Source organism: Camelus dromedarius, chromosome 22, assembly GCF_036321535.1.
Source record: "Camelus dromedarius isolate mCamDro1 chromosome 22, mCamDro1.pat, whole genome shotgun sequence".
Lineage (NCBI taxonomy): Eukaryota > Metazoa > Chordata > Mammalia > Artiodactyla > Camelidae > Camelus > Camelus dromedarius.
Window position 1 is genome coordinate 4,310,550 of NC_087457.1, and position 12,588 is coordinate 4,323,137.

The window sequence follows — 12,588 nt, forward strand, 5'->3', positions numbered from 1 at the left end:
TGGTGCAGTAAATAATGATATTTGCCTGTTGTACTATGTATGATATATATATATGTGTTTTAGTCTTAATTTGGTATCTCAGTTTCTTAATTTAATAGCTGTATTAAGGTGTAATTTACAGGCCATACAATTCACATATTATAATTGTACAAGTCAGCAATTTTAACTATTTCTAGAGTTGTGCAACTGTGTCCTCATAAAGTCCCCTTGTGTCCATCCATATGCAGTTCGCCCTCCCCTCAGTGGCACCCTGATTTTATTTGTTTTTGTTTTTTTGGCAATCACATCTGAAAAGAATAATTTACACAGCAGTACTAATATAGCTTTGCACTTTTAGAAATGACACACTTAAATATGAAATCAGGAGTCATTACTGAATGTAGGCAGCAGTATCAGACATCGGTGAGGAGAATGGACTTGAGTGTCAGACTGGCTGCGATATTACCCAGCTCCACCATTTACCAAGTTACCCAAATTATTTTCTGTCTCAAGCTCTATGTCTGTTATATGGGTGTAATAATAGCAGCTTACAGAGTTGTGAGGATTAAGCAAACAGGGAAACAAAATTTAGTATAGTGGCCAGCTTATGTTATTACCTAAGAAATAGCCTTGCAGGTAGAGAGCAAAATTCAAATCAGTTTCTAAAGTATGTGTAAAATATGATCCAGTTCCTGCCTGGTTTGTAAACACGTATGCCTACTGCAGAATGTAAAAGCAGGCTAATTTCCAACAGAAAAGATCATTTCTCAGCATTTCTTTCAAAGGTAGTTGCAAAATAATTTTTACTAAATTTTCTGTGCCCATCTCTGACAGAGCTTTGACACCAGGGAGGTAATTATCTACATTTTTGTTAAAATGATGCTGACCATCAGGAAGTGTTCCGAATTATATTTTAGCCTTTATGTTGGGAAATATTGTGAAACTTCTTCTAAATTAATGGAGGAGGGGCATTCATTGTAGCTCTTGTAGCCTGATAAGGCTTCTCTAAATTATCTTTTTTTAAATTTTAATTAAAGTAATTAATTAATTTTTTGCAGGGGGTGGTAATTAGGTTTTTATTTATTTTATTTTTATAAGAAGTTCTGGGGATTGAACCCAGGCCCTTGTGCATGCTAAGAATATGATCTTTCACTTGAGCTATACCCCCCTAAATTATCTTTAATAAGGTCTTTTTCTCTGTTTTGTTATTTTCTTTTATGTACAGATGCACAAAGCAGGGTCATCAGAAGCCTCTCAATTCCAAAGATGATTATAGTGAAAAACATTGCACAGTGACAGTGAATCCTTGGAATATGAAGAAAGATTGTAAAGTCCTGAATGAATTAAGAAGGAATTGTTACATTAACTTACATGTAACCATGGCTCTCTTACTTTTATTTTTCACTTTATAATGAAGATATTCCTCACCCGTCAAGGTTGCTTTGTTAGATATAGGGAATATCTAAAGCCTTTTCTGGAAGTTTTTTAAATAAATAAGAGCAGGTAATTTATCAGAAGTGTGAATGGTGTAATCTGCTCTGTCTAGTATGGTAGCCACCAGCCACATGTGGCTATTGTGAATTGAGATGTTCTATAAGTGGAAAATACATAATAGATTTTCAAGACTTCGTACAACAATAATAATGTAAAATATTTATTAAAAGTTTTCAAAGTGTTAATCACACTTTTGAAATGATAGTATATTGGATATTTTGGGATAAATATAATTATTCCTGGAATTAAGTACACTTGTTCCTTTTTATTGTCTAAATGGGATTACTGGAAAATTGTGACTTGCACTATGTTTCTATTGACAGTGCTGGCTTCTAACTTATTGCAAATAATATGAAAAAAACTTTGATTAAGTATTTTATAATTGAGTAGTTGATTTCCATCATATTATTTTCAGGTGTACAACACAGAGGCTCAACATCTTTATATATTATATTCCATTTAATGTCACCATAAAATAATGGCTATATTTCCCTGTGCTGTATGATACAGCCCTATAACCTATCCATTTTATACATAGTACTTTTTACCTCTCAATCTCTTACCCCCTTCCTGCCTCCCTCTCCTCCTTCTCCCCATTGGTAACCACCAGTCTGTTCTGTGTACCTGTGAGTCTATTTCTGTTTTATTATAGTAATTAATTTGTTTTATTTTTTAGATATACATATAAGTTAATAAATAGAATATTTGTTTTTCTTTCTCTGACATATTTCACTTAGCATAATACCCTGTAGGTCCATCCATGTTATTGCAAAAGACATTATTTAATTTTTTAATGGCTGAGCAGTATTCCATTGTGTGTGTGTGTTAATGTGTATATATGTGTGTGTATATGCGTGTATATATGTAAATATACATATATATATAATATACCACAACTTCTTTATCCAATCATCTGCCAGTGAACATTTGGGTTGTTTCAGTGTGTTGGCTATTGTAAATAGTGCTGCTGTGAACACTGGGGTGCATGTGTCTTTTTGAATTATATTTTTCTCCAGACATATACCCATGAATGGGATTGCTGGATCACACGGAAGTATATTTCCAGTTTTTTAAGGAAACTCTATACTGTCCTCCATGGTGGCTGCAACATTTACATTCCCACCAACCGAGTAGGAGGGTTCCTTTTTCTCTTAAAAGGTCAAAAATTCTCTACATTTATATACTTTCCTTACAGTTTAGGACACAATTTGGCAAAAGTCAGATAGAATTTAATAGGAGTAAATACAGTATTTTTTCAAATGTCCATGCATTATGGATAGATACGTTATTGATGAGTTGGTTCCCTATTTTTGTAGATGCAGAAGTTTTTATAGCTTCACAGACATTTCAGTCTTGCAGAAAGAAAAATGTCTTTGCATTTTGCTGAACTTGTCCGGGTGGCTTTATGGAATTTGGTCCAGGCCTGCAGAGGTGAATACACATCCAAACCTGAACCATTTGAATGTCTGCAAGATTTTAAGAGTCTAGAATGTCAGATCTGGACTATAACTCTGGTGAATGACATCAGTGAGTGGACTCAAGAAAACTCCATTTGAGTGCAAAGCCTTTCATAAGCCAAAAAAGGCTTTGAAATTGTGGCAAAGCCAGAGACTTTTGTGCACCACATATGGCCACAAACCCATGGGGACAACCACAGGCCTTCTGGAGTGCCAAGGGAATTCCATGTGAGGAGTCCAGCACTCACAGGAATCCAACAAGTCCCTGCCAGCCAGAGCACCTTCATTGCTACTGTGGTATTTTGAGCAAATGTCTTTTCTTCAGGTTCAAATTGGTTTGTTGTTTTTTTTTTAATAAAAGAAAATCAAACAACTTCTTGTTCCCTTGGTGAAAGTAAAAGCCTAACATTTTCTGATTTCTTTTGACAGAGAAAACTTGAGCCTATGAATCTAAACTCATCTGTGATGGCCTGCAGCTGGGAGCAAGCAGATCAGTGTCAGTCCCTTTGCAGCCGTTGGCTGGGAGCCTGCATGTTCCCTGGAATGATATTTGAAACATGTCACCCTAGCCGTGCCTTCGCTCTGGACTGGGAGGCGAGTCAGTCAGAATCTGCATTATGGAATGTATGTTTCAGATCCAAAGCTAGGAGATCTTTTTTAATAGCCAGAGAATGTAGTCATAAATATATCTATTAATGTATTTATGCAAGAACAATTTTAAAGTTTTTTTATTATAAAAATTTCCCCCAAAATTGAAAATGAAAGAACATTGGAATTAAAATCCAATGGAATTAAAAACAGTGGAATTAAAAATCATCTGTACCTTAGTTATACATAAACAATCTTAAAATCCTTCTAAACATTTTTTTGTTCTAATGTAGATATTTTTCCCTTCCAAAAATGAAAATTATTATTTCACAATTTTTTCTTTTTCCTTTTATTATATATTCCATATTAATAAATATAATTCTTTTAAATCCCTTTTAATAGCTGTTTAACATTATATTGAACAGATATGTAAATAGTCCTAGGTTTAAGAAATTTAAAAAATTGTCATTACAATGCCCCTGCAAAGAATTTTTTCGTGTTTCTATTTTTAGTTACTAATTTGGACTAAAAGTTAACAAGTTTACTTTTCTTCATCTAAAACATTGGTTATTTTATGAATGAATTGTAAGGATTTTAAATAACTTTTCAGTAATTTCAACAAAGAAATTAACTTTAAGGCAAAAATGTATGATGGTTTGCAAATCTATTTTCATTATATCTTCACTTATTCCAGTGTCATATCTGTGTGTGTTTGCACAAGTGCTTTAACTACCAGCAATGTAAGAAAAATCTATGTACTAAAAATGTGAAAATAGTTTCCTGGTTTGTGTTTTCATTCTCCCAATATAGGTTTTGGATGACAAGCTTGTATTTGCAAATGTACACACCCTGTGGGAGGTGCTCTGTACATACGCTGAGATACTGTACATAAAATTGCCTCTGAATCCCAATCATCTGAAAACCGTGTCCTCAGCCTTTGATACCTTCAGCTGTTTTATGAAAGTCCTCCAAGTGGATGAAAGTATCAACAACCGGAACAAGAGTTTTTCATTGCCCTATTTGAGAAGAGCTGCGTGAACGACTTTTATATTCAGGATAGAGATACATTCATCAATCCAAACACCAGGAGCCGCACTGTAAGTCTAAACCGAGTTTAGCTGCTGTCTTGGGGGTGATTTAGAACCTGCTGTTGAATTATAAGTGATTTAGTTTTGTTGGTTTGGTTTGGTTTTTAAAAGCTGCCCATAAAAATGAAAAAAGAGAAAGAAAAGAAATATGCCTACAGATTCCTGTTAGGATAGTAAACAGTGGCTGGTTATTTACCCTGTATAAACCACACGCTTTCTTAGAATCTATTTAGGTTTACTTCATCCTTTCTCAGATCAAGTATCAAGTAAGGGACAGTTTTAAATAAAAATTCAGGATTAACTGGCTTGTGAGCTCCGGGATCTGCAAGGCAGCTTTCCCTTCCCATGGTGTAAGTCAAATGGCAGAAATGAAATAAAGCACTTCATGTATCCTCCGGTGTTAACAGGAAAAGGTGAGTCTTCTTGACCTTGTTACTTCCTGGGTAAAATGAAGATAATATGTCAGGAGTCGACAAGCCCATTTAGGGCAGGAACCATGTTGTCTTGTTCACTGCTGAATCCCAGGCACCAGGAAGGCTGAGTTTAACAAGTGGGTGAATGAATGAACTGTAGTTCCCCCAGAGTTACCATGTGGGGCAGTGTGGATTAGCAGCTAAGAGCATAGACTCGAGAGGTGAGGGTACAGCTCAAGTGATGGGGCGCATGCTTAGCACGCATAAAGTCCTGGGTTCAGCCCCCAACACCTCCTCTAAAATAGACAAATAACCCTAATTACCTCCCCACCCCCCACCAGAATTACCTTATTATCTCCCTGCCACCAAAAAAAAAAAAAAAAAAAAGGTAGAAGTGGCCAAGAGCATAGACTCAGGCTGGAACACTTGTGCTGGTTTCTCGCTGTCTACCTTGTAAAAGTCATTTAGCCTCTGTGTTTATCAAGTTCCTCATCAATAAAATGGGGATAATAATAGTACCCACCTCGTAGAGATGCTATGGGGATTAATGAATCTGCTTGAATTTTAGAACAGCCCTGGCTAATAGTAAGTACTATGCATTTGCCAGCTCTTTTCATAATTACTGACAGATGTTATTATCAACCAAAGAAGTATTAGTTCTTTGTAAGGGAAATGCATGTTAGACCATTTCATTTATCATTTTCTGTAATTCAGGCTTTTTCCCTCTGAAATACCATTTTCTGTCTGTGCACTAGTAAATCACAGGGCTTTCCAAATTTCATCTGTCTGAGTTCTTGTCATGATGACAATACTGCAGAGTTTTGACATTTTTTAGGGACTCCATCTGAGATGACAGCAACCCCTCAAATTCAGAAGCACTTCTCTAACTGACAACATCTCGCATGAAATGAAGTTTGTAAAATGTAAGAGCTTCAGACGCTAAATGATGCCATAAATGCAAAGATGTTATATCTAAGCTCTTTAAATAAATCCTGTCATTGAAATAAAGGAAATACTATATTATAGCGCTCTATGACTTTGTTACCTTGCTATCCGTTTATCTGACTCTCTAAGACAAAAGAAAGCAAAGACTGAGATTGATCATTACTACTGTGCGGTACACGTATTTGTGGATGAAGACCATACTGAAATGCACTGTCTAAGATACTAAAATGGACACTAAACAGCTGCTTGATGCACATGCATGAACAGAACAGGGAGCTGGTTGCAGGGAGCAGACACTGAGCTTCCTGGATCAGAGACTCAGCATAGCAGTCCAGCCCAGCAGTCCACATGTTTTATATTTATATCCCAGCAAAATTAGCAGTGAGAGTCTGAAATGAACTTTGGGGACACTTGCAAACAGCTGTCATGATTACTAATGTGGGACACCAGGATTCTACAGTGTTTAGTTGGCATCTGCACACAACCATTTCTTTTCCACTAAAGCCTGTTGTAATTGCTGGTTCCACATCCAGGCTGAGGAATCATCTCATGTGGTGTTTGGGAGGGAGGTAAGTGGAGTCAGGACCCATGCTAAGGCTGGGTGGGTAATAATCTGGTTCTAGTACAGGAGAAAGGAAAGTAGGTCAGGTGGGAAGGAGAATGACTGGATTTAAATTTTGTTTCTTGAGTAAGCTAAATATATAACATCATGTCAAGTTTCTTTATTGTTTATATTCCATGTGCTGTCACCGAATAACTACTGAATTGTGGGGACAAAAAAGCCTGGGTTTTAGAATTGACCCTGCCCCTAAACAGCCAGAGTCCAGGTTCCTCTGGGTGTCCAAGGAGGGGGCTGCTGCCTCCACTGAAGCAGTTTGGGCACTTGGGTGGCGTAGTTTTTTTTGCTGTGGAAGACTGGCCCGGTTGTAGGACATTAAGCATCTGCAAGGCCCTCACCAGGTACCCACGGTGGTCCCAGGAGTGTAACATCCAAGTGTTCCTTTCCAGCCACGTTTGCAAATGACCCTCAAGGGGTTAGTATTAATCCTCGGTGAGAATTATGAAAAATTATATGGTACCTCCATCCCTTCTGGCAAAGGAGGGCCCCTTATTTACAAATGACCACAAAGTGTTAGCACCACATTTTATTAGCAGAACATGTGAACACGTGGTGACAGTGACGCTCACCTGTTTGCTTCTGCTTCCCAATGCAACTTCAGCCTCCATCAGAGGACCTCAGCTGCCCCAGCGAACAGGGCCTTCTGTACAGGGAATGTGCTCCTCCTCGAAGCATAGACAAGAAGCAGCCCTTAGATCTCATCAGGTGAGCTGTTCTGGAGAGCACTCCAGTGGGAAGGGCTCAGGGTTGCCCTCATGGCTTCTGAGTGTGACAGTCCTCCAAGAGTGTTACCAACCAGGAAGCTCACAGGAGCTCTGAGCTTTGTTGCCCCAAGTTTTTACTGGAGACTTTATTACAAAGACATGATTTATTGGGTCACTACTGACATGGGTACCCCAAACACTAACTGTAAGTCAAAGCCCTAACATTTGAGCCCCTACCTCTCCTGATGGTCAGTCACTTGTCACAAAGCTCAAAGCCCCACTCCTCTAATCACATGGTTGGTGTCTCTGGCTGGCCAGTCCCCATCCTGAGTTATCTCATGAACACAAGCCATCCAAGGGTCCACCATGAATAGTAAAGACACTCCTATCTTGGGAAATTTCAAGGCTTTAGGGGTTGCCGTCCAGGAACTGGGAACAAAGACCTACCAAATTCTTCATTAAACAGGAGTAAATGTTAGGTTTCACTTAAATTATAAAATAAGAGAAGTATTCTCACTGCTTAGCTCTATCTGCTGTTCGACACCGTTTCACTACACCACGTGACTGTAATGTCGCGCTCAGCATGTGTATTCTCAGAGCATCAGCGCCGGCTGCTCCACGGGAGCTTATGCTGTTTGGGCAAGGCTGCTGGGAGGAGGGAGGCCAAGGACAACTGAGCAAACAAAAATAATCGGGCTAATAAGGAAACAATTTCAGATTGAAATGAAGGAAATAATACAGTGTTGAGATGGGAGACTTGGGGGAAATGGAGTCAAGAAAGCTATCTTTGAGAAGGTTACATGTGAGCTGAGATGGTGATAAGTAGGCTGATCTTTGAGGATCTGGGATAAGTCACCCCAGGAATAGAGGCAGCTTGTCCATTGCCCCGAGGCACAAATGTGCTCAGCAGGTTTGAGGAGATACTGGAGCCAACGCTGGTGAGAGTGATGAGACGCGAGGTTTAGAAGGGCATCAGGAGCACGGAAAGTAGTGTAGACTCTAAGTGCAGTGAGAAGCAGTCATGATAGTTTAAGCACTAAGGTAATTTTCTCTCACAATTTGCAAAGATAATGTGGAGAATGAATTGCAGGGACCCAGGAAGCAGGGAGGCCTGGTCGGAGGCTCTTGGAGTGGGCCAGATGAGAGATGGTGGGAGCCAGGGAGAATGCGTTTGGGGAGTGGAGCTGACAGGATGCAGTTATGGGCTGGCTGTGGATGGTGAGGAGAAGAGAAGGGTCAAGGTAGCCCCAGGTCGGCCTGGAGCCAGGTGCCTGATCTTCCTAATCTCAGTGCCCCATTCAGATGCCCACCTACTTGGGCAAACCTCTTAACCTTCCAAGTGAGGGTTTTAAATCACTGAAGTCTTTTTGTTTGTTTCACATTTTATGGAAAGATTCAAACACGTACAGAAGTAGAGAGAACAGCACAGCCAGCCTGTCTGTATCAGTCACCCATCTCCAGAATTATCAACTCAGAGTCACTGTTGTTGCAACTTTCATCTCCACCTTTTCCCCTCCCCCACTTCGGGATCATTTTGAAGGCAATCCTACGTAGCTTAACCTTTCATTAGTGAAATGACAAGGTCTCTTTCAAATACAATTGGAATATTCATTTTTTTTAGGGTTACAAAATAATTCCCTGATTGTCACAAAAATACACTTTTAAGCAGTTTTGGGGTTGAAATCAGGATCCAGACTAAGTTCACACATTGCAGCTAGCATATCTCTCAAGTGGGTTCTAATCTATAATTTTCCTGTTTCTCATTTTCCTTGAAATTGCTGAGGGATTTCTCTATTTCCTGTTTGGTTGATTTCATTCTCCCCTGTGGTTAGACTTATTTCTCCATCCTATGTATTGGCTTTAGCTAAGTGATTTGATCCTCCCCTAAAAGCTTGATCTGAACGAGGTTCAAGTTTGTGCAAGAATATTTGTTATATGAAGTTTTGTACTCCTGTCATAAGGTACATAATGTCCAGTTGACTCTCTTTTTTGTGATGACAGCAGCCAATAATGATTGTCACCCGGGATCATTATTTCATAAGGGATTTTATTTCATGTGGTCATACTCTAATTTCCTCCCACAATTATCAGCAGGATCACAGTCATGAAGAGGCACTTTCTCATTAACCCGGATTATCCTGTAGAACTGTTTTAAAAGAGGAAGTTTATATATTTGTAAATATTTAAAGTTGATACATTTTTCTATTGTTTCTAATGTTTTTTTCTAATGGAGGTACTGAAGATTGAATCTAGGACCTTATGCTTGCTGAGCACACACTCTGCCACTGAGTGTACCCCATCCCCCTTGAGATTCATATTTATATGATATATTCCTTCTGTTATTTTTGTTTTATGTTATACAGAATTTGATGGTAGGGCAATGGGTTTGATGGCTATTTAATCATTCTTTATGGGATTTTGGGCTTGGTGTGTGTGTTTGTGTTTGTAAAGAAAACAATTTTCCCACTATTTTACGTATGTTTTGTGAAGGAAATTATGTTGATCTGTTCCCTTCTCCTGGTCCATGTATTCCCTTGTTGCTTCCCACTAGTGGCCCCTTGAGCTCTGTGACAAGACTAGCATGTCGTTAATCCAGGTTGAAGGAGATCTGAAGAGATTTATTCAAGGAGATGAAATTTGTAGACAATGAATTGGAAAGTATTGAGAAAGTTATTCATTAGGAGAAGGTATGTGGTTGAATTGTTAAGCGCAGAGAAATCTAAGCTATGAACCACCAAGACAATTATTAACTCCAGGAAAAACAAAGTAGGGAATAAAAAAGTAAGCCTAGCAGACAACTTCCTACAGCTGTGAACAGTCTGTACAGAGTCCTAATAATGTAAAGCAAGGATACTGAGCTGATCAAAATTATAATGTATTTGTATCAAAAGTTTGGAAGAATGAAGGTTTGGGTGTGTAGAGGAGATGTGGTTTGAAAGAGAGCTTAATATTCATTTTCCAAAATAGAAAGTTAAATAGGTGATACATAAAGCTGAAAAAGTCAGTAGGCTGTGTTACAAGGATATTAGTCAGAAATAGGGAGTTTTTATTCCAAGAGTCAGCAGTAGGAGCTGAACATTGTTGCTTCTGACCAGGAAATGGGGTGGTTGTTGGGAACTGCTCCTTTTTACAATCGGTGTTCGAGAACTGTTTGACTCTTTAATGAATGTATGGTATAAGTTTGATAAAAAGAAATCAAAGCTGAATTTTGAAAAATTGATGTTAAGAATTGGGGTGTTTTTGACAGAGAGAGATAACAATCAGACAAAACTACATTTGAAGGGATCCTCATTATTTCTAGCCTTTCAGCAAGGACTAGGGGTCAGACATCTGTTTAAGGTTCAAAAATTCTTTCTGACATTCTTGCCGACATGTAACCTTTGGAAGTAATGAACTCTCCGTCATTGTAAATATGCAGGCAGAGGCTGCCTGACCAGCTCTTTAACTGTAGCAGGGTGTGTTTACCATTGGCCAGTTGGAGCAAGCAACTTCTAACATTCTTTCAGTTTTGAATGTGGCATTTTCAGGATGGATAGTTGATAAGAATGTATTACAAAAAGCTTAACAAGAAAGAGTCCAAGACATCTCAAACCCATTGCCAGGGTTTTCTCTGCCAGACACCATCCTGAGCCTGCCATCTGTGAGCCAGGCCACAAAGACCAGTCACATGAGAATGAACACACTTTGTCCCTCCTATATGATTTGGCATCAGGCTCAGCCATTTTCCCCATGGAATGGTCCACGCCCAGGTCTCTGACGATGGAGCTGGTCTCACAGCAGCCCTGTGAGCGCTGGTCCAGCCCTAGGGGTTCCTGCGTGAAGTTTCTCAGGACTCCAGGCTGTTCTCAGAGCTGAGTCCCCCCTACGCTAAGCCCTCGGAGCTCATCTCAGCTCCAGACTGAGCCGGAAGCTTCCGAGAGAACTCAGAGCTGAGGAAAGTCACAGGTTTTACCCAGCACTGCCGCGTCAGCAGTGCTCCAGCTGAGGGAAGTATCAGCAGCAGCAAACACACCTGAGCCGCCGCCTCATTGTTCCGCCTCATCCCTAAGCCCTCTGTGTCTGCCTGTCTGTGTCTGTCTCCCTTTCAGGACCAGCCTGGCACCGCTTCGTGCCCTGCCTCCTTTCTTCTAATCTTGCCTCCCTGGCCTGTTCCGTCTACTCCAGATTAACTGAGTAACATTGAAGGGTTTTTGAAACCTAGGAACAGCCGACGTGCTAGATACAAAGAATACAGGGCAGTTCCTTACTCAGCCACATCCCTCCTGCCCTCTCCCATTCCTACATGAGTTTTATAAATATTTTGTCAGAGAGACATTGCACTCCCAGTTGTTATCATTATCAGCCATTTCCTTATTATCTGTGGTTTACGATGCATTTGCTCCAGGGAAGTTCCCGAGATAAGGCAGACTCAGATGACTGAGCCAGTAGTTGAAGTCCACTTGTGTCAAGCCTGTTAAGAATGATCTTTGGTGGGATTTGTTGAATGTGCCAGACTGTCCAGTGAGTGGTGATGATCCCCTGCATCTGCTCCGGAGTCGGCCTCGTCCCCTCCTTTGCTCTGTTCTCATTTATCTCTCTTCAGCAGGTGAACCAGTGATCTGTATTTCTATGATACGTAAAATACTTCTTATTTCACGGTAGAATTTGGGGGCTGCTGTGAAAGCGCATATGTTTTAAGTGTGAATTGAGTCAGAGGTTTAAACTTAAAGCCCCCTTGATTTAGAATCAGAAATTAGTATGATGGAAGGAGGGTATAACTCAGTGGTAGAGTGAATGCCTAGCATGCATGAGGTACTTGGTTCAATCCCCAATGCCTCCATTTAAAAAACAAATAAATAAACCTATTTATGCCCCACCAAAAAACAAAGAAAAAAGAAATTAACATGAGGATGAAGCTACAGAGTGAATATGTGTGTCTTCTGAAACTACCTTCTGTCTTTCTACAGGAAATTCTACGGAGAGAAGGTCGGAATCTACTTTGCTTGGGCTGGGCTATTACATTCAGATGCTCCTACTGGCAGCAGTCGTGGGGGTGACTTGCTTTCTGTACGTATATTTTAATCAAAATAACTGTACTTAGAGGTAACTTCTCTTTATTCCTTGTTACGGTGCTTACTTAACTTAGAATGACATTCTCCAGGAGCATCCACGTTGCTGCAAATGGCCCTATATTGTCAGTTTTTATAGCCGAGTGGTTTTCCATTGTATAAATATACCACTTCTTTAGCCAGTCATCCGTTGATGGACATTTAGGCTATCTCCATGTCTTGGCTATTGTAAATAGTGCTGCTATGTATATTG

At 39.6% G+C, this 12,588-nt stretch overlaps 1 long non-coding RNA gene across 1 annotated transcript; it reads left to right on the forward strand.

Moving 5' to 3' along the window:
- Positions 1–418: 418 nt before the first annotated feature.
- LOC135318881 (uncharacterized) lies at positions 419–4,662 on the forward strand. Its single transcript, XR_010377279.1, has 3 exons — positions 419–1,352; positions 3,360–3,554; positions 4,329–4,662. It is a non-coding gene; the product is annotated as an uncharacterized LOC135318881 (long non-coding RNA).
- Positions 4,663–12,588: the final 7,926 nt, after the last annotated feature.